Source organism: Strix uralensis, chromosome 1, assembly GCF_047716275.1.
Source record: "Strix uralensis isolate ZFMK-TIS-50842 chromosome 1, bStrUra1, whole genome shotgun sequence".
In the NCBI taxonomy this organism is placed as follows: domain Eukaryota; kingdom Metazoa; phylum Chordata; class Aves; order Strigiformes; family Strigidae; genus Strix; species Strix uralensis.
Window position 1 is genome coordinate 20605550 of NC_133972.1, and position 21110 is coordinate 20626659.

A 21110-nucleotide genomic window follows, 5' to 3' on the forward strand; every position below is an offset into this window, starting at 1 on the left:
AACTCGAACTTTTTGAGGGCAGCAATGAGATTCTGATCCGTGCTTGACACTAGCATCCTAGGATCTTAACCTATGAGTAAGGTTTATGGTTAAATAAAAAACATAGCTTGGACTTGGAAATGACTAATTGTATTTCTGAGAAATTGTTAAGGGTGTTTGGATTAAGCAAATAGCTCTGGCTTTGGCTAAGAACTATATTTTAAGCATTTCTACATTCACCATCTCTGAGCTGGTCGCAGCTGGGCATGTGGTGGTTAACCTCAGGCCAACTTCTCCCTTCTCCCAAAAAGCTGGTTACAGGAGGACACAGCCTGGCTTGAGAAAAGAAGGCTCTTTCATGGTTAAGATTTTCCAGAAACACTTGGTGTTGGTATAACTCCATCCCTGTTGAAGCCCAGGGTAAAATTCTGTTTGTCTGTAATGCCAGGTATGGTTGGCCAGCACCAGCTGCTTTTGACGTCTCATCCTACATGACCAGCTCTGAAAAAGTTCCCTCATACTTACATACTGACTTTTCTCCAGAAAGAGCTGTTTCTTTTCTCCATGGATGCAACCAAACACATGTGCCAAGTTGCTCACTATCCCGCCAGGACTGACTACTTCATTTCAAATAAACCATAAAATGGCATGAATTACTTGGGGAGAATAAAATGTTCCCTTTCAGTATGTATGTTCATTAGTTTTTCTCTTCTATGCTGGTTTTGTCTGTTTGTTTCATATAGGATTTTCTTTAGCTATATTTCAAAATAGTGAATAGGAGGATTAAGTCTTAAAAAATAAAAGATCTCATTTTCAGTTCTATCACACATAGAATAAACAGTACATCTACTTTTTGATATATGACCTTGAGCTGCCCACACAGTCTGACCCATTTAGAACAACAGTAGTAAAGTGTGAGGAACTTTGAAAGGTTTCTGTCCATAGAAGTATCAACATTTGTTACCAACATCTATTTCCATTTTGGTTTTCGGAGATCTCAACATTTGAATTGTACTTTGTGTTTCAGTTTGGATAAACCTCAGAGGGTAACAAAGATGAGACCCAAGCTGCACACCAGCTCCAACTCATCAGTTGAAATGATAGCATTGCATTGTTTCCACAAGACAAGGAGAAGAACCGAAATCTCCATTTCCAGATCTGACATCTGTTCCAATTTAGTAACAAAATAACCTCATTCTCCATCCCCCATACGCATATCCGCACATATGCACAATGGAACACTCAATTTTAAGGACATTTGCTTCTGGATCTGGATTCATGTTGGGTCACTTCTAGTTTCCAGACACAACCGTAAATCAGTCTAGTTTCACTAGAAAGAGTGGAGATTCACAGAGAGCCCCAGGCAAGGATCTCTACCCAACTTTCCTAGCCCCAAATCTGGCTCTGCAGTAATACATTGTATTTATTTTCAGCAGTGGAATAGTATCACATACAATCATAGCCTTACCAGTAACAATTTATGAGATTGTTCCCCCTAACCCTCCTACATCTGGTTCTTCACAGAGCTTGTACGCATCTTCAGAAATCACAAGAAAATAATGTCTTTTCCCAACTCTGCTTTGAACCCCCACTGTTTTAAAAATATGGTAGCAAGAGGAACAAGAAAAGCTGTGAAGGACAGCAAGGTTGAACCTCTGCTCTCAGGACACTGGAGCCCATGAGCCTGCCTGATCATGTGGCCAGACTCAGTCCCTTGCTGCCCAGCTTGGAGCAGCTTGGCCCAGCAGCACCAAGGAGCTGGGGTCAAAGTATCTTCCAGCTAGGCAGCCAGTCGGTCGGTTTGGGAAGCTCGGCAGGGAGCCACAGTGGTCTCATAGTTGACTAACCTCAGGCCTTAACTCGACTGCTTTTGCGGTGATACCAGATAAAGGAGTCCCCCTGTCCCCTTCTTGCCTCAGCTGCCCCATATGCTTCAGAAAGTGCTCTTCTCCCTTCTCTTTACATTCACGTAGAATCCAAAAGTTGAGGAAATCAGAAATACATTGCTGCTGTGCTCCAAAGATTGCAAACTGCAAGGCAGGGAGGGAGCTGGTCACCCACAGACACATTGCTGTTTTGCACCATGAACTCCATGAGGGTAACAGCCGACCTACCACTTAGTGGTTTTTATGCCAATCAGAAGCTGCAGTGATAGCAAGCAGCCCTGAATGCCTGAGATCAGCAGGTAAGCCTCAGAAGCATTTCATTTTCCCATGGTCTGTTTTCATACTTCATTTCACACACAAGTACATGGGCAATTTGGAGCCTTGAAAGTGAATTCATAGCACAAATCAATGCACTGTAAAAAATATTTACAGCCCCAAAGCATAACTACATTCATGTGCTAATACAGTAAATGTTTTTAAAGTCAAAGTAGCTTGAAATGCCATTTTTCCCTGTATGTTTCCTCCTAAGCTTGTGCAGCTTGTGTGCTTTTTAACTTGAAAAAAATCTGAAATTTTGTATTTGCAAAACATTGGCAGGGTGAGAGCCCTGGTATTAAAATCTCCTATTTAATAGGAAATTAATTGAAGCAATGTATTATTTCCAGAGTATTGACGATGATCCTGCTGTACATGTGGGGAAAGACTCCAGCATCTTCACATAGTCTCTGTTGAGGATACCACTTTGCTGCTAATTATTTATGTAAATGTCTAACAACAGAGGGAAGTCACCATCTCATTTAATGCAACTTGCGTACTGCTCACTGAATGCAAACAGCTTTTAGCCCCAGGCTCGATTCAAACCAGAGGCAGTTGTTAAATTATTTGTGTTGATGGTCAGATCTCACATCTGTGAGGATGGAGGAGAGAAATGATGCCAAGTCTTAGGTTTGTTCTTTGCAAGTTCAAGGCAGATCCAACCAAGGAACCTCTACCTTCCCCTCAGGAAGTTATGGGGAGGCACGGGAATGGTGACAATTTGGGAAGTGGTTTGTCCCCACCTAACACACAAGTCAGGTCTTCAGCAGGGGGAGGATGGCAGAGCTGGCTCTGACCCCATCTGCCACCCTCCCCATCATTCTGCCTCACAAGGCGCCTCATCGCTGTCGAGCCTATGCCTCACGCCGTCTCTGCATGGTAGGCAGAGTCTCCCTCTCATTTTTTATTTTTACTTCCAGTGTGTTCCTGAGGATGAACAAAATGTACTAATCACATCCTGTGACCACAGAGTGATATATAAATCATGTTTCTGGGATACACATGCTTTCTAGCGCTTCCTCTGATGCTGCCTGGAGCACTGCAGACATGTGCTATCTGGCCTTTCCAAATCCCAACCCTTCGCAAGGGCAAGCGTAGGGCACAGTCTGCTGCATCTGACTTCCAAAAGCAGTGGGGAATATGGCTGCTATCATATTACTTGTCTAGTATTTACCAGATTTTCTAGACATACGCTCTCATGGCCCAAGGTCTTGGCTGTGTCATTTTAGATTAATCAGGCCTGAGCTATCCAGGTCAAAAATGGGGTCATGAGGGGTGACATTCAAAACTGAGAGTTTGTCTTGACAACAGAAGAAATAAGTGCTGTCCCATACTATAATCCGAAATAAAACGGCAACAGTTTTCCAGCAACTTTATGAAAAATCTGTTAAACTGACTAGACTCCATCAGTCATGATGACAATCCCAGCACGTATTTTCTTTTTCCTGTTTTCTGTGCAATAAAGTGACCCAGAGATGTTTTTCCATTCATGAAACAAATAGGGAAATGTCAGGTTAAAGGCTGAAAAGAAGAACTTGGCTAGGAGCAACACTTCTTTAATGTTATAATTATTTATAATTATTGTTAATATTATTGTATTAACAAATGAAACAGCTCTATTGTTTTACGCAGCAGAAATCACATGCCCTTGTGGTTCATTGTGCACTGTTGCACATTACTCTAGGGTAGGCTTAAAACAACTTCTCTATTAATCCTGAATAGACACGTGAACTTGCACATACAATTTCCTGGGGTGGCCTCAATCAAATCATCTCACCTGCAGTGAGACAGATGAAAACTCTGCCACTAAGGTCTGACCCTGAGCTGATGTAAAGTTGAGTAGAGCTATAGAAATTGCCATGCCACAGGGCTGTACTGAGAGCACCCCCTGGAGCCAGTAATACCCGGCGACATGTGGTCCTAGCTCTCTGCATGTACTGCACCTCAAAGGGACAGTCCCTGTAAAGACATCCATTTACACAGCAACAGTCAAATTTCTCCATTTAGATATCCCATTTGCATTGTCAGTCACATTCACTGTCTTATCTCCAGGGAACTTCCAACTGCTTCATATTCTAGTTCAAGTGCAAATTCCTACGACATGAAGCAAACACCTCTGGCCCCTGGAGCAGCCCTTTTCCCAGAAACCTACGTAGGAAAACCCATGGCACTCTAAAAGACCACATGGCAGAACTGAACCTGTTCATTCTAAATCCACTTTTATTACTGTTTCCAACCATCACAGGAATCACACAACATGCAAGTCGGAAAATGCAGACACCAGAGATCAGCTAAGGGGCAAATACCTTTCACTTGTGAGTTGCAGATCAAGTACCCAGCTGCTGCCCTCAGCAGTGGACTCTCTCCCCAGCTCACAGGGACTCTGAAATCTGGTGCTAACCTCACCGCTCCAGTAATCAAACTGAAAAAGGTGCCAAATCTAACCTCTACAGCCTGCTTCTCCAACTTGTCTTCCATAAAACACACTCCACAGCAACGCTGCCATAAGCTCAACAGAGAACACTGACGTTAGCAAAGCTGTTGGGTTCATTGGAGACCTAAACCCAGCAGAGCAAGCCCCTGCACAAGCACATTTCTGCTCTCTGCCCACTAATTGGGCAACGAAGACAAAGTGAAAACCCCAGTGCCGAGCCAATGGATAAGCCGCCAGGAAATTTCAAACTGCTCCAAGCATGACGGCCAACAGAAACCATGACGTAAAGTTCAGAAGAAGGTCACTGCTTCAAAATCTCTTTCTAAAGAGAGATTTTGTTATGTTTTTACTTTTGCAAGCATGCATCAATAAAGCTAGAGTACCAGAGGGAGGCAAAGAAGGGTGAATGTATAAAAAAAGATGCAAAGTAAATTTTAAAGTACTTTTTGCCTGGGTGGTTCAGGCGCATGTTTTCAGCCTTTGGTACAACGTGTGCATCTGCAAAACTCTGCACTGATGGGCATGGAAGTGATTTAAATGGCTGCCCATGTCCTACACAGCTGATAACTCACCTGTACCATACAGTCCGTGGAGCTGGACAGACTCTACAGAAGCACCTGACAACCATTTAAAGGGTTTTCTCTGAATTTGGAGGCTTTACCTTGCATACTTACATATTAAGACTTTGACTGAGATTAAGACTATGACCTGGCCTGGTTCATATGTTACACAGGGCAGAGCTGGGACGAAGCCTCACACCTCCCATCCACCCAGCTCCAAAACACCAGCCACATCCTGGAGGTGTCAAAAATTTTTTATGCTTACTAAAAAACTTTGGAGATTCAAAATTAAAACCCTTGGCCACCTGAAGGAAAGGGATTACTTCCTTGCAATGGGACTCTGGTGTCCTCCTGTGTCTAACTGTGCTACAGCTGAGTATATCATCTCACTGTTTGCAGGTTTTCTATTTAGTGTCATAATAACACAGAGAGATATTACATTAAAGTGGGTATGCTCTCCTTCATTAGGACTGGATCACCTTTGAATTAAACAAGGAAAACAAAAACCCAAACACCTCCAGGTTTTCTGACAAAAGCTGTGTGCTCTGCCTTGACTCTAAGGTCCTCTAGGAGCTCTGCACAAGCCAAGACAACAGATTTAAGGTATTTTATCTTGTGTGATTTGGATATAGACTTAGGTTTTTCGGAAGTAAAATAGAAACATGACACCAGTTCAGCCCCAGGTGTTTTCCTCTCTCCTCATGTTGTGTTTCATGGCAGCTTTCCATATTTGAAGGCTATCACACATGGAAACCCATATCTTATAACAACACACAATCATTTATGTGACTTTCCAAATCAAGCCAACATAAGAACCGTGTGGACTTACAGAGACAGAAAGCAGGTTCGGAGATGATCCAAACAACCAGCATGGCTACACTGCTGAGAGAGCTATCAGTCTAAAGGTCAATTCTAATCCCACTAGTTGTAAATACATAATCTGCTAACTGTGCTAAAGAGTTCTTGCTGGGCTGTCAAAATATTTGCCTATAATCTGTTGTGCAGTCCCCAGTGTAGACCACAGTAGGGTCCACTTCTCATGAGGTGATCACGTGAAGCTTCTCTAAAATACAGAGCAAAACCATGCCACTGAGTGTTTTCAGAAAAATCAACTCTCAATGGAAACCCAGGAGGAGAGACAGCAGATCTTCTCTCCCTCATGCCCACTACATGTGTACCTCCAATGTGAAGTCCTCTGATAAAGAATTAAATGACTTGTGGGTAGGAAATGACAAAGGGCAATTAAAATTATATTAAACTTTGTCATGGCTTCTCTCTGGTGTTTTCCGCAACACAAATGTCAGAAGATTAATTTGTTTACTGTCCACAGATGCAATGATAACCACAATTGCTTCCCAAGGAATATTCAGTACAGCAGCACTCCAGGTCCCTCTCTGCCACCACAGCATTTTTCCACAGAATCTACTAGGGACTGCCACTGTCGAGAATGCCAGCATGTGGTCCTGAAAGCACGAGGTGCCCTGCCTGAGCTCAGAGAGCCAGGCCCACTATCAATAGAGGAGGAGAGAATCCATGCTATCTGCTAGAAAGAGACCAAGAGAGACATCATGCAAGCATGGGCTACAGCGCACCCTACGCCACTAAAGGCAAAACTCTTGCTTCTCCAATTAAATCAGTATTAAACTCATGATATTATTCCTGACTCAAAAATATTATCAATGAAAGAAGCAGCAGGTTAACGAGATTAGCCATAGAGATGTTGCCACACACTGAACTACATGACTCCGCCCTTACATGCATGCATAAAAACTCACACAAGGATTTTCACTGGAGCCCATCAGCCCATTCACAGAAGTGGCTGCTTGTTGCTACAGATAAAATGCTTATCACATCGCAGCCTGGCCCACCGTGTGTTGAGCACATTCAAGTGAGAAGGCGAGTGATTTGTTTGGGCTACTTCCATTTTGGGGACAGGACTTTAACCTCAGTCATTTGCCTGGGCTGTTTCCATTATGTTTCCCTTTTCTGAGTGACTATCAAAGTTCTCAGAATAGCGGAAGATCTCCTCCTGGGCATCGCAGGAGCTTAGGATGTGTCAGATAAATGCATCAAAGAGGAGATTATTCCTGAACGCTAAAAACCCACTGGAAATATATATGACAGCCCCAAGGCAGCCTGACACTAGCATCCCTCAGCTGGGGCTGTTAGACAAACAGCTCATATTTTACTCCAAGTGAAAAAATCACACACATTATGGTTCTCTGACACTCTTTAATCTTAACACAGCTGTGAGCTTCTTTCAGCAGAGAAACCTTCTGGGTGAATGTGACCTTTGGATAAATCCTTGCATGTTCTCTGTGGTGGTATTTATTGTTACAGTCAGGCTAATGATTCACTTTGTGTACAGCCCTGGGAGGGATCTTTTTTCCAGCAGCCCCACAGACCTGTAAATGTATTCCTCCATCACTGTCACACCTGTACTGCAAAAGGGGAAAACAAAGGGTCAAGCAAAAAAAAAGGTATTCTTTCACACTTTTATTTGGATTACTGCACAGAAAGACAGCATTCACGTTTACAAGATATATAAGGGAACACTAAAAATTTTTAATGGTGAAGCAACTGGCTTCTGGTAGACTCTGTAAGTTATTACTGTTTTCTGGAAACACTAGCTACCAGGACATAATACATTTTCCTGAGCCAAAAGGACAAGGCGTCACTGCGCTTGCAGAACATTCCCATTCAAAGCAGGCAGTGGACACTACAAGAGAGGAGGACAAAACCAATACGAGCCTTGAAAACTAAACCACACGTCTCTTTGCCAGCTTTCAGAAATGCCATCAATCTTAAGATAAAGCTAGTTTTCTTGCAGTTGACACTCAATATTACAAAATTGTTACTGTTCCTACTGCACGTAAGCATAGTAATCCTGTCTTGGTCATTCCACACTCAACTCACAACACAGTCCTTGTGCTGAGCCACTAAGAAGCCTGAATTTGGTCTGACCATGTAATCTGACAGGCTCCAAGCTGCCAAGGAAGAGAGGCGTTAAAAACTCCTGGGTGAGGAGTTCTCTGGGTCTAACTGTTGAGAGCTCCGACAAAAGGTGAATCAAAGAGTTGGTTCATGTTGAACTGGAGGACTTTCTCACATCTGAATGAAAAGCAGACTTAAGAATTTTATTAGTACCTTAAGCTTGAAAATGAAGGATGCTGCCAGCCTTGAGCCAGCATCTGCAAGAGATTAATTTCATAGAGACTGTTAAAAAAAGAGCAGTGTTCAGATCTTTAGCAATGTGTATAATTCAGGCAACAGTCAGAAGCAGACAAAAATACATATGCTGTATATGTAGGAGGGATAGTCATGTAATATGTTGGTTTATGAGATCAGGCTTCAATCTCTGACTTCCCTGGCTCAAACTCTCTTCTTTCAGGCACCTGATGTTTTTAAATGATAAAACTTTAAACACAAAATCAAGAGTAGTGGTGACCTGGAATGAATTCAGCTGCATTTTCTGGCTTCCCAGAAGCAGTCCATGTCACAGAAGTCACCAGATTGTTTGCAGTCATTCTGAGACAGTCAAGGACTGGATAGATACAGGGATGATACCAACTCTGGACTTCAGCAAGCTGTGCTGTCACAGCCCAAAATGGAAACATAACAGTAGGACACTGCAAGAAGCTCCTGTTGCTGTTGTTCATATTGTACCCACTCAACACACAATGCTCCCTCCCTTAGGCTACCAATCCAGCATTTTCAGGCACTCTTCATAACCCCAACAATTGTATGTCAAAAGGGCATATCCACAATTAAAAGGCCCTTTAAAGCAACACTGTAAGGCTAATTTCTGTAAAGTATTGTAACAAACATTGTAACAAACAATGGAGTCATTCTGAAAGCCAAAGAAACAAGTTCCTATCCTTGGAAAAGGTTGCTATTGGATGTCTATACCATGCAACCTTCTGTTTTCAGTAAACATCCAGACTTGGTAGGCCTTAGGGGAAAAATCAAGCTTAGTTTCCCCTCAGTCAGTATTGGTTCTCAAGTCAATAAATCTTAATATCGACCACAACATAGAAACCAGTAACTGTTTAATATCTTCTTCTGGGTTTTAATTATAAACACTGAGGAAAATTGTCAACTCCTGACTTCCTAGTCATATGGAAAAGCTTTTAAACATTCTGCATAGACCGCTGTCGATCAGGCCCATCACAGTTATGGAACTAAAACATACTCTACCAACAATTCTCTGAGCAAGTACACAGGATCTTTAACCTTGGCATGACTTTGAACCCAGTGCCGGCATCTGCTGCAAGGACGGTGAAGATAATAAAATGCATCTTTTTATGCTGCAAGAGTTATTATTTCCAGTGCCACAGTTAAATTTCCTCTGTCCATATAAAACTGTAACTTCCATAGATGGGGAATGTTGACAAAAATCCCTGTGGTATTGCATAACTAAAAAGCATTCCTGGCCAAGTACTTTATCATTCGGAAAGAAATATGAACAACACTGTGAGACAAAGAGAAATAAAAGAGACAGGTGAAGAAAATTCTGGGGGCTACGAGACAGCGCACAGTTTGCATGCAGCTGATAAAGAGAACCACGCAGTGTGAATTCCTCGCCTCAAAAAACAGATGGGAATCCTGGCCAGGGATATTGCCTGGCTACCCAGTAACACAGGCTATGGCTATGGCATAGATTATGACAAGTCAGGCAGCAGTCTAGACATCTTGGGAGAAAGCACAGGCTCATGAGAGACTTATCCTGCCAGAGAAGTTTGTTCTCTCATTGTCTCTCTGCCACCGTGTTTTGTGTGATCTCACCCAGCTGTGCAGAGTATGTGTTTCACAGGTGCCTGCTAACTATGTTCTTCATCTGCAGGGGATGGCTGGACACCAGTTTGAAATGACTGTCTTAGAGATCAAACTAACCAGAGGGGCAAGCTATCTGGAAATCAGTACAGGTGCGTTAAAGGAGAGCTGGAAGATGAGCCAAATATCCCTTACTAGTGGGCTGAAATACCTGGGTACTGCATTTCAATTTTGTGCTTGTGTGTATTTTTGAAATCAGATATTCTCTGCTAATGGTTGCAGTGAAGATCTGGGCCTTCTGTATAGTGAGGAATCACGATGCAAATAGTGGGAATTACATATTTCAGATGCTGACAAAACACAGCTTAATTAATATATAGAATCTGAGGGCATGTTAACAACCTCGATGGCAGATAAAATAGCCACTTGTTTGTGGGATGTGTAGTTCTCTGATTACAGAACAACCTTCAACCTCTCCGAGTGATATATTGGTGATCCTTCTCTATATTGTCAGCAAATCATTTTTGCCTTTGGAAACAAGGCCAAGAAGTGTATTCCTCATGCCATGCAGTCTCTAAGCCTTTTTCAAAAAAGTTTTCTGTACCCACAGCAAATCTTTAAATCACTGAAAGTTTATGTCACCCTCTGAGGACATCTAGGACATCTATGATCTATGTCATCACCTTGCCATGATGAAAAATACCCCTCCAGAGAGTATGGATATTTTTTTCATGAATGATGGGGTGAGAAAACAGTACAACAGAAAAGAACCATGTAGACAGACAGATGAGCAGAATGACAAAAATGGACTTTCAAACCTCAGCCAAATCCTTGATATCTGAAAACAGAGTATGGGGGCTTTCTTGCATATCAACTCTTCCTGCTCCAAAAGCAAGTCCTTTATAGTCCATGCCTCAATCCATTACTAGGTTTTGACTTGTTTTAAGGTTCTTACTTGCCAAAGACACATTTCTGCATGGAGTATTAATGAGGTTGTCATCTAAAGGGGCTTTACAGGAGCAGAGAAGATTTAGTACCTTCTTAAAAAGACTAGCAATGATTTCTTCTGAAAGTTTGAGAAGAATTTGTGCTTTGACAAGAATAAGACAATACACTTCTTGTGCATGTGAAACCTCTTAAATCCCATCAGAAGGACTTGAGCTTAAAGCCAGGAGCCAGGCACTTTCACATTTTAATCTCAAACCTGCTCTTGGCTTCCTGCACAGCAAAGAACTCTTTCTTCATTTCAACAACTTTAAACCAGGGTGCAGTGAGAATTAAATGTTTACACTGCAATTTGAAAATGTAAAGTGCAAAGAAGGAGCACTTAGGAAATGAACTTTGTAAACTTTTTCCTTGCTGCCATGGTATCACCATCCTCAACAGCCTCTTACTTCATGTACTCTTAGACTACATAACCTTAAGCACTCATTCTCTGTAAACTACATACCTCACTTGAGAGCTGATGTACAAAAATCAGCTGTCTGAATACCTTAACACTTACGACAGCTTCCTCTGGACTGATCATAAGAGAAATGACTTGTTATTAATTTTCACATGCTGGATTTATTTTAGCTTTTATGTTTTAGGAATATTATATAAACAGAATGTTAGTTGTAGGAGTACCCAGGAATGCAAGAAAACATATGGCTCCAACTCCCTTCAGTATTCCCAGCACATTCCCCACCAATTTTAATTTCAACTGGCTTAAGTGGGGGAGTCAGGGAGAGACTTAAATGCTCTCATCCTCTGCATATCATGATGAAGAGGTGAAATCACAGCACCTGCTTTCACATTTCCAGAGCTCTCCATGTGGGTGAAACTATAATCCTACCACTCCCTTTGGGTGAGGAAGGGACTGTTTATGGTGTATTTTGGATCCAGCGGCATTTTAGTTCTACCCCTGCTCCAGGATGGTACTGGTAATCTCCAGCCTTGAGACCTCACCATGTTAGCCTAAGTCTAGGCCTGCTCTGACGAGTCCACCAGAGACAGAGTTAATTACAAGAGCAGAGCCACACATGTCTGTTTCTAAGAGGCATCTCAACAGTTTAAAGGGTGGGTGAACCTGACACACATACCCATGCATCCAGCCAGTGCCGTGTACCTTACCCAAGATTAAGTATTGTGATGGTAAATATTTGAGATGGATAAATACATATTCCTGTGTAAGCACAAGTACCTCCACCTATTCTTGCCTTACTTCCCATGAGTCTGCTCTTTGCTCTGCTGTTGTGACGCCCTAGTGTACAATAATCCTCAGGTGCCAAGATTTGCCATGGGGGGGTCATGAGCTTTTGCTGTCATGCCCCAAGCCCTCATCAGCACTGGTCCTGCCACATACAGCTGTGTAGGACCCATGTGCCCACAGTTAAATGAGGCCTGTGCCTGCCTCTCATCATGCTGCCAGCGCCTGGTGCTCACTCTGCTGTTGCTCTCAGTGCTCTGCTGCCCAGGGAGCGAACATTTTGCAGGCTGAATGGCAGCAGTAGAGATCTTCCAAAATGGCTTGTGTTGCGCTTGTTTGCGAAGCTGTGTAAATCACCAGTAATGTGAGGTGCTGATTCCTTCATGTGCTGTGAAGACTGAAGGAAAAACAAGGCTTGAGTAATTAACAGAATTGCTTTACACACTAGCACTTTGCACACTTGAGAGAGCAAGTGTGGAGTATGGGCCCTTCACGTGCCTATTGACACACCAAGTCCTTATGAGGATGGACAGGAGAGCAGCAGATTTGCCTTTACCCCAGATTGCTACTTTATATTACAGACAACTACTAAAAAGCTGATATAATGCAAAGGTCCCTGGAGATCCTGAAGACTAGGAACACCCCAGATTTTTTGGATGCCCTGTGAGATTTAGAAAATAACAGCAAAACTGAAGGAAAAACCTTCAGCTATTAAAAAAACCCACAAGAAAGCTTTCAGTTAAATCTAACCCATATAAAGTCTCCAGGATGGACCCCTCGCATGCAGCAAGTCAGCTCTCCAAACAACAGTGAGAGCAAGCTCGATAAGCTGCTCAGAGCTGTCAAAACCTTCCTAAGGCAAACTTTCTACAGAAAAGTTTTTTGTGCTGGTCACAGCTCACGTCCCGCTTTGTCTGGTTATCCTGCCAGAAGCATAAATGAACTCATAAGAATAACAGGAGGATTAGGTTAAGCTTATTTTTAAAACGTTTCCCACAAATTCGTCTCATTTGCCTGCTTATAAACACCCTCGTTCATCTTTGCTGTGTGTCTAATTAGGCAGGATATACTGCAGGTGGCTTAAAATAGGAGCTGAAATATAGTAGCTTTGCAGTTATGCATGTTAAAGGAAAGGTAATTAAAATTTCATGCTATGAGATGTAAACTGATCATCTCAGGGGCCTGAAAGGGATTTCTCCACCGTATATGACATGGCACAGTTGGCCAGCTACAGTATGGGTGGGTTTCCTCTTCCTTGCAACACTTACTAGCTTCTGCCCAAGGCAGAATATGAGATCTGATGGGTTGGTTTCTTGAATTATTTATTCACGGAAATAGACATATTACCATCAGCTAAGCATCTCTGGATTTTATTTAAAATCAATACTGCAATAAAGCTTAAAACATGAAAAGCTAAAATTAAATTAAAACAAACTAGCAAAGAAAGCCCTGCTGTGAACATGTCTTAGAGGTTAATTAAAATGAGATCGAACAGAGGTCCCGGATTTTGTAGCAGCTGTAGCTAAAATTCTGTAGTACCTGACAGAGACGTAGGGTGGTTTTCTCCAATGATGCTGAAAACTTTTCTGAATAGCATCACTCCAAAAAATGGAATTTATTTTCACAGCTAAAAAGAACACTTCAGTGTAGCAAGTATTTTTGCTTTGGCAATGGATCAAATGCACGAAATGGCAGGTGGTGTCTTTTAAAACATTTCCACAAGGGAGGATATCACTCTACTTTTCTACCAGTTCTTCTCCCCACTTGCTGTACTCTTGTTTTTAAAAATCATGCATTGTATTATATTACTGAAACATCAGGGGTGTTTTCCAGAATGTGAAAGGGGCCTTTCCAAAAAAATATTTATTAGTGTATGCAACAGGGATGTGCTTCTATTTTGACATGATAGTCCTAGTGCACACTCACGCTTACTGTGAAATAGTGACATTGTAAGACTGCAGCTTTAATAAAGATATTTGAGATGGGGAACTCTATATTAAAGAAATTATGCCTAGGGCATGTTTAAAAGCCTGTCAGATAAGCCTTGAAAAATGTGAGGGACAGCAGACTTAGCATTGCAGGCTTTCTCTACAAACTTCTTACAGCCAAAAAGAAAGAACCACCAGTAAACTCAAGTCAGCAAACCAGAAAGGATCTCTCAGTTGCCTGTGACCAGACAAATTAGGCCTTCTGTATTGGAAAGCCACTCCTTAGATTTCCCCTAGGAAAAAAGTGACAACCAGACAGGATCTGAGAGCCCCTATCTGAAGCGTTTCATTTTGTCTATCCCAGTAAAGAATGGACCCGCTAACTCTGAACCAGCTGAAGCTTTCTTAAATTGTCTGTGGTACAGCAAATGGCAGGAAGGCTAACCAAGGATTACTAACTGATACAAGAGATTAGTGTAATCAACCTGCATGGGACAGAACAGACATAATGATGAAAGCCTGTTGCCCAAATATATATTCCCACTGACTTAAGTGAATCAGGATTTTATCCCATGACTCCAAGGAACTGTAGAAAACCAAACAAAACCACCCTACCAAACTTCTGTTAAAGGTAATATGGGAACAACAAGTTCTGAGAATGCAGTCCATATTGATGAATGAGAAGGACATTTACGGTACCCTTCTTTTCTGTTAGATGTATCCCCCTCTCCTCCCTTCCCCATAGTTCCTACCATTATTCAGGATCATTTTTCTCTCAGTCAAACTGACCTTACATTTTCACATGCAGAGTTTCACATCTGTCAGACACTGGGCAATGAGGAAGACAGTATTTGCTTATGAAACACCTGACTTGAATTTCATTGAGCCAGGTAATAAACGAGAAAGAAATGAAGTTTTACTAGGCAGAAGCAGGTTTTTGTAATAAGCCTCTATATACCTGCATGCATGATAATCACAAATTGAGTTCTTTCCTAGAAAAGAGAAAAGAAGCCTCTCACTGCACTTGCAACCAGTAGGAAATAACATCTCATTCAGTGTAAAAGGACAGTGTCAGGTACGGTTGTGATCATGTAATTAAATAAGCAAAACAAACACATTCCAGACATGCCATCCTTTGAAGGAAAGGAAACTTCCCTGGGTTTTAATCACATAGTAGCATGTTGCTTCATCTGGTTTTCCTATTAAAATATCTTCCCTTGATAAAAAAAAAAAAAAAAATCATTAACTTGCCATATAGGGAGGCACAAAGTGGGTCATCGGGGAAGCATGCGCTTCTCAGCTGGAAGCAAGCCATGGATGGTCCCAGGTGAATGGTGTCTGTCCAACACCACAGTCTTGTCAGATTTGGAGCCCTCTCCACCCTCATCCCCCCCATTCTCAATACCTCAACAGGAAAGGAGACATCTGTGAATCTTCTGGCACTGCTTCAGTGTTTTACAGCTGTAATAACCACTGATACAAAGAGAAGAATGTTTTCTAGCCCCAAATTCCTGAGGTACTTTTCTAAACAGACACAAGTGGATGGGGCTTGGTTCTGTGAAAAATACCCCACTAGGAGCAGGGGTGTGGGGAAAGATGAAGAGGGATCATGATCTGCAGATAATTGAGCTCAGCTTGGCTTCAGATTTATCTTTTCTGACCACTCAACCTATTTGTCCAAATTCAAACTTCTAATCCTTAAATCTAAACAGTATTTTTCTGGCAGCTTGCACTCACTCTTGGCTACATCAGATGAAAAATACTTCAAGGAGGAGGCTTAAAACAGTGGTGCTCTATAGACTTATATACCTGAGACATTTTTTCAGTACTTGTTACCATCAGCATATAAGTAGCAAAGTTTGATGCTTGCTGCTAGAAATCACAAAGTGCCTCAGACACTACAAAGTCCATTTTCTCCCATTTGCTAGCACTGTCAGTCACCAGCAGTGTAAGTCACGGTGCCTCTTACCTGTATGTCAGTGAGTTCATCACGGAATGACACAAGATGCACAGGCTGACATTTAGAAGTGGTTTGGGGAATAATGTCGATCTGTATAGGGGCATAAAGTAAAGGCAGAAGGCAGCCTGGCCAGATATGCATGGAGAGTGTGTTCCCAAGCACCAGTGCTCTCATAAGGGTTGGGAACACTGGCTCTCCCAGTGCCTATGCATTTAGGCTTAGTTCTTTGTGCATTTCTCCAATGCAGATCTGCAAAGGATCACCTTTTTTAAGTAGAATGACATAAAGCAGAGCATTTCTGTGCAGAAAGTCTGAATTATTAAGCACTTAACAATGCAAGCAACTAAAGCTCCAGTGGTAACTTCAAATGAATGAAAGACTCAAAGATGCTGAACAGAGCAGACTGGAAAGTGGAGCATCTAGCTCATAGGAAACTCAAGTCCTGGTGCAGATTTGCTTAAAAAAATACAATTATTATTTCAAGTATTTTTAAATTCCTTTCTAACCAGAAGCCTCCTGGGTTGTACAGCTGTTCAGTGACAATTTACCCAAGAAGCTGAGTAAATTGTTTCATCCTGAGCTCCTCTCTGTTGTGGTTACACTGCTGCTAGTCCCAGACTCAGGGCCAGCTTCAGGCAGGCTGACAGGCGCAGGAACATCCCTACCTTAGCACGAGGGCGAGAAGGAGCAACAGCCCCTGCTCTGTGCCAGGTCTGCGAGGGGACCAGCCACGGCTCAATGCCATCGGTCCTTTTCTCAAGCCAACACCACTGGCTTGTCTTGAAGCAGGGGACAGGCCAGCTCTGCCCTCGGGTGGGTAGAAAGATGGGTGTGGAGGCTGGTGCAGAAGCTGGAGTCTGGACAGGAGTCATCCTGCTGAGCAGGCAGAGCTACAGCCACCCTTTGGTTACACCACAGATGAGCCCTGGAGCAGCCTGGCCTCAGCTGGAGCAGGACAGGCAACTGCTGTGCCCACATGCACAGCCACGACCAGAAAACCTTGCAGGGAGAATTTTGCAATACGCACCCTTGGCACCAAACAGAGGGCTCCAGAGATCCCAGTTCCACTCCCCCCTTTAACACCTGAAATGGGCTTTTCTGAAGTCATTCTTCAGCCTACATTTCTTTTGCACCATCCTGCTGAGTGAACATAGAGGCATAACCACATGAATTTTACAGCTGTAGGACATCATTGTTAACAGGGAAAAAAACCTTCAAACCTTCTGCTTCAAAGCCACAAACTCTTGGTCCCCATCTTTTAAATAGAGCTCATAATTAACTTAGCAATGCTACAGCTCACATGCTCTCTGCAGCCATTCATGGCATATCTGTCAAACTTAGTAACAGAGCTGATGGACTACACAATATTGCAATTTATGCTCTAACTCTAAACAATAATATTTTCTCTAGTTAAGTGGAAATTTTAAGAAAAACTGCAAGACTGCAGCGGTTAACTGGATAAAGTTAATTGGTCAATTGAAATAGAAACTCATTAACTGATTAACCAAGAGATAAGATGGAGTAATGTCATCACAGTCACAAGGAACATTTAAGACAAGAATTGCAATAAAGCAGATTTGCAATTCCTGAATGTATTTGATTAACAGATTCAAACAAATGAGGCTATTACTATGTTAATTACTGCTTGCAGTAAAATACTGAATATGATTAAATTCAAGTGTTTGAGAGAAAAAACATACCTCTTAGGACAATTACAAAAGAGAAAAAGAGTAACTAATTAGTTGGTATGCTGTTGTCTATCAAAAATGTAATAATAATAATAGCAACAATAACAAAAATATATAATAATGATAGGAAGAATAATAACAATAAAAATACTTGTCTCAAGAGTTAGGAGCACAGATTTTTCAATCTCAGATGGTGAAATCTACTGCATGGCAAAAGAAAGACACTGAATATTTTTCCAAAGTTACAGCAGTAGCGAGAGTCTTGAGAAATGTCATTTATGAACTCAGCTATTATGAACTAGTCATTTATGAACTTAGATGCTGTGTAGGTGTATTAGAGATGGGTGAAATACTGATATCACGTTGATGTCACATTCCAAATCTGCTGGCAATTCCAAACTATTAAAGAAACCTACTAGAAAGCCACGGACATCAATGAGGGCAGGTGTTACTAGGAGTACTAGTCCTGTGCCTTCCTTTACAGCGTGTTCTGCAGCCCAACTTGTCCCTGTATTGAGCAGCGTTGCTGTGCCTCTGTTTGGGGCTGCCTGCTCCTGCACCTCCCAAGGAGGCTCCCAAGAGGCATCAGCCATGGCCAAGCAAAGCAGGCATGGGGGCACACGGGGGACATGCCCCCCACACCATGTTTCTCCCTGGCCTCACCAGGGCTGGATTCACCTCCAGGTCCCTGCTCCATCACAGCTTGAAGATACACAATGAGATCATGAGGTAGGGCTTGGTGGGCACAGAAAGTTCTCTTCTCCTTCCTCGAGTCTCCTAAGCTCCCCAAATCCTCATTCTGGAGCTTAAATAGTACCATAATATTTCTTGATAATGTGATAGAGCTTTTCTTGGTAACAGCAGCATGAAAAATTTGGATGGTATCACCTATTTTAATGCTGCTTACATGCAAGAGCAGCTTTCCAAGTCTGAGTGCAAGCTTTACTGCAAACATGGTCAAAGTATCCCCTCTAAAAACCTGCTACTGAGTAACTTTGGTAACTTCTTTTCTTGGCAAGGACTAATCCAGGATGCTTAGCTATACTAAAATATCAAAATAGACAAGTGGCAATGGTGATGACTGTCACTGCTAATCTCTTCTTCATTCAGACTTCACCAAAATCTCCTAGAAATTCAAAATTGTTTCCCTGCTTAATGAACTTGCCTCCATAAAGTTCAACCCTAAGGGTTATTTTTAGAGCATTACTATTACTCATGAGTACTGAACAACTAGCAATGCATTAAAGACAAAAAAAAATACCAACCCAAACCTAAACAAAACAAACCACAATTAAAAGCCCATAAAACGTGTCTAGTTACAAAACAAAGAATTAGAAGAGTGGTATAAAATTAGATGCTAAAATTTTTAGTTTGCAGTCTGGACTCTTTCAAAATCCTTTCTTGTGCGCTTATATTGTGCTTTCTTCTACCATGTGCTTTGCAGAGAAACACAAGTCACCAAAGTCACAACATCAAAAAAAGGGTTAAGGGCAAGGTGCACAACCATTTCCCCCAAGGTGTTGCAGATCTATCAAGGTCAAGCTCAGGAGTTAGCTGTTCTTCACCCCACAACCATGCAGCGAGATCTCTACTCTTTAAAACATTAACCATATCCTTTTCACCTAACAATCATGACAACCTTGCTGTATATGTTTTTTGGATGGCTAACAAAAGGAGAAACTACAGCTGTAAAAAGAATGAGACTTAAAATGAATTTTAGACATCTTCACAGAAATCTCCTCAGTAACACAGTGTCAGACAAATGTTTGCAATGCATTGTTCGCTGCCTTTTTTGGTATTTGGAGAAAACACACCCTAATTTGTAATGTTCCTGCTGAGTTTATTTCTATTTCTGAGAATTCTTATTAACAGCAGGTCACTAGCAGAGCAGCATAATGAAAATGAGGCAATGTTGATAATATAGGCAATAATGACCAAGAAAGGTTAACTCTTGAGAATGTGTTTTTTCAAATGGAAAAATTCCGTAACACGTAATGTTGGAGGGTAAAAACTGAGAAGTTATTCAATTCAAAGAGGAGATGAATAGAAAAATGAAAGAACCTGACCCTACCATTCTGCCTCTTCATTTCTCTTACTGCTAGGAGCTTGTTCATAGTTAGAAAAGCAGAATTGGAAAAATTTTAGTTAAACCTAGCCTGAAATTAGAAAACATTGACTAAATATGCTTTTCTAAAAGACCTCAGTAAAAAGCCGCAAAAGTTAATTTACATTTCTTTTAACGATAATTTAAATTTTCTGCAAAAGTACATCACCAGCACTGGGTTTTCTGAAAAAAATTCATGAAAAATGCAAATCTCTTAAGTACTCATATTTATACTTCTATACACACATGTGCGCGTGCACATATTTATATATGCAAAGATTTATGTTAGAAAGATTCACAGAACTTTCTTGAATGTGTGTCCCATAATCATTACCTCCTTGCGGGAATCCTTGTATGTCAAATGTCCATGGTCATTGAACAAATTATTTGCTACAACTTTGTCAGTTTTTAACAAGAAGTAGCATTCTACTAAATACCATTATTTAAGTATAATTTATATTTTTTCTTTGATTCCTGTATTGGGAGCTGAGCATTCTAACAGCTAGCAACATCTAAATGGAAGCAAATAAACTGCTACTTCTGACAGAATTTGATGGTCAATTCAACATAAAGTTTCCTTAGGGAAAAATAGACTTTTCTACAAAAGGATATAATAAAATTAAATACTTGTTTGATTTCATTGTCTTTCCAGGACAAATAGAAGACATCATTTTAAAGGAACAGAAATGCTCTACAGTAATTCTTGTGTGCAAGCATGTAGAGATTTCTTTTCTGGCTGCTGTAGCCAAAATATAAATCATTTTCCACTGTGGTGTCAGGAAGTGTATTGCACTAAATTAATCACGAGCTACTTTAAAAAAGGGACAAAAAATCCACTGCAAAATGAAACAAATCTCTCTATGCCTGTTTTTCATTTGCATTGTCATCACTTACCTTTAGAGGACGATGGAAGTGAGATGGGAATGTTGCTGAAATGCATTCAACAGACCCTGTGAGTGTGTGTTAGCATCACTAGTGCTCTCTTCTGTGCCTCCAGCCATTGGAAAAGATAAAGCATTATAACCTGCACACAATATAATCTTCAATCTTTGCCAGGCTCCTAGCACAGGGATACACTATAGTAAACTAAATGCAGAAGCACATAGACTACAAGCCAAGCTGTGTGTCTTCTTCTAGCATTTCCTAGCCCCAGACGTATTCTGCTGGGGTAGATAAGTCTTTCTGTCTCATTATAAAAGAAGAGGAAAGGCAATTCATAAGGGAAATGGAGTCATTTCAGAAAGCCTTTCCTAATAAGCACAATAGTTCAGCAGATGTGCACAAGTGGGGAAATC

At 41.5% G+C, this 21110-nt stretch overlaps 1 protein-coding gene across 3 annotated transcripts in view; it reads right to left on the reverse strand.

Moving 5' to 3' along the window:
• Positions 1-21110, reverse strand: part of BMPER (BMP binding endothelial regulator) — a 150811-nt gene that overhangs the window by 23140 nt on the left and 106561 nt on the right. The gene's annotated exons all lie outside the window — the stretch shown is intronic.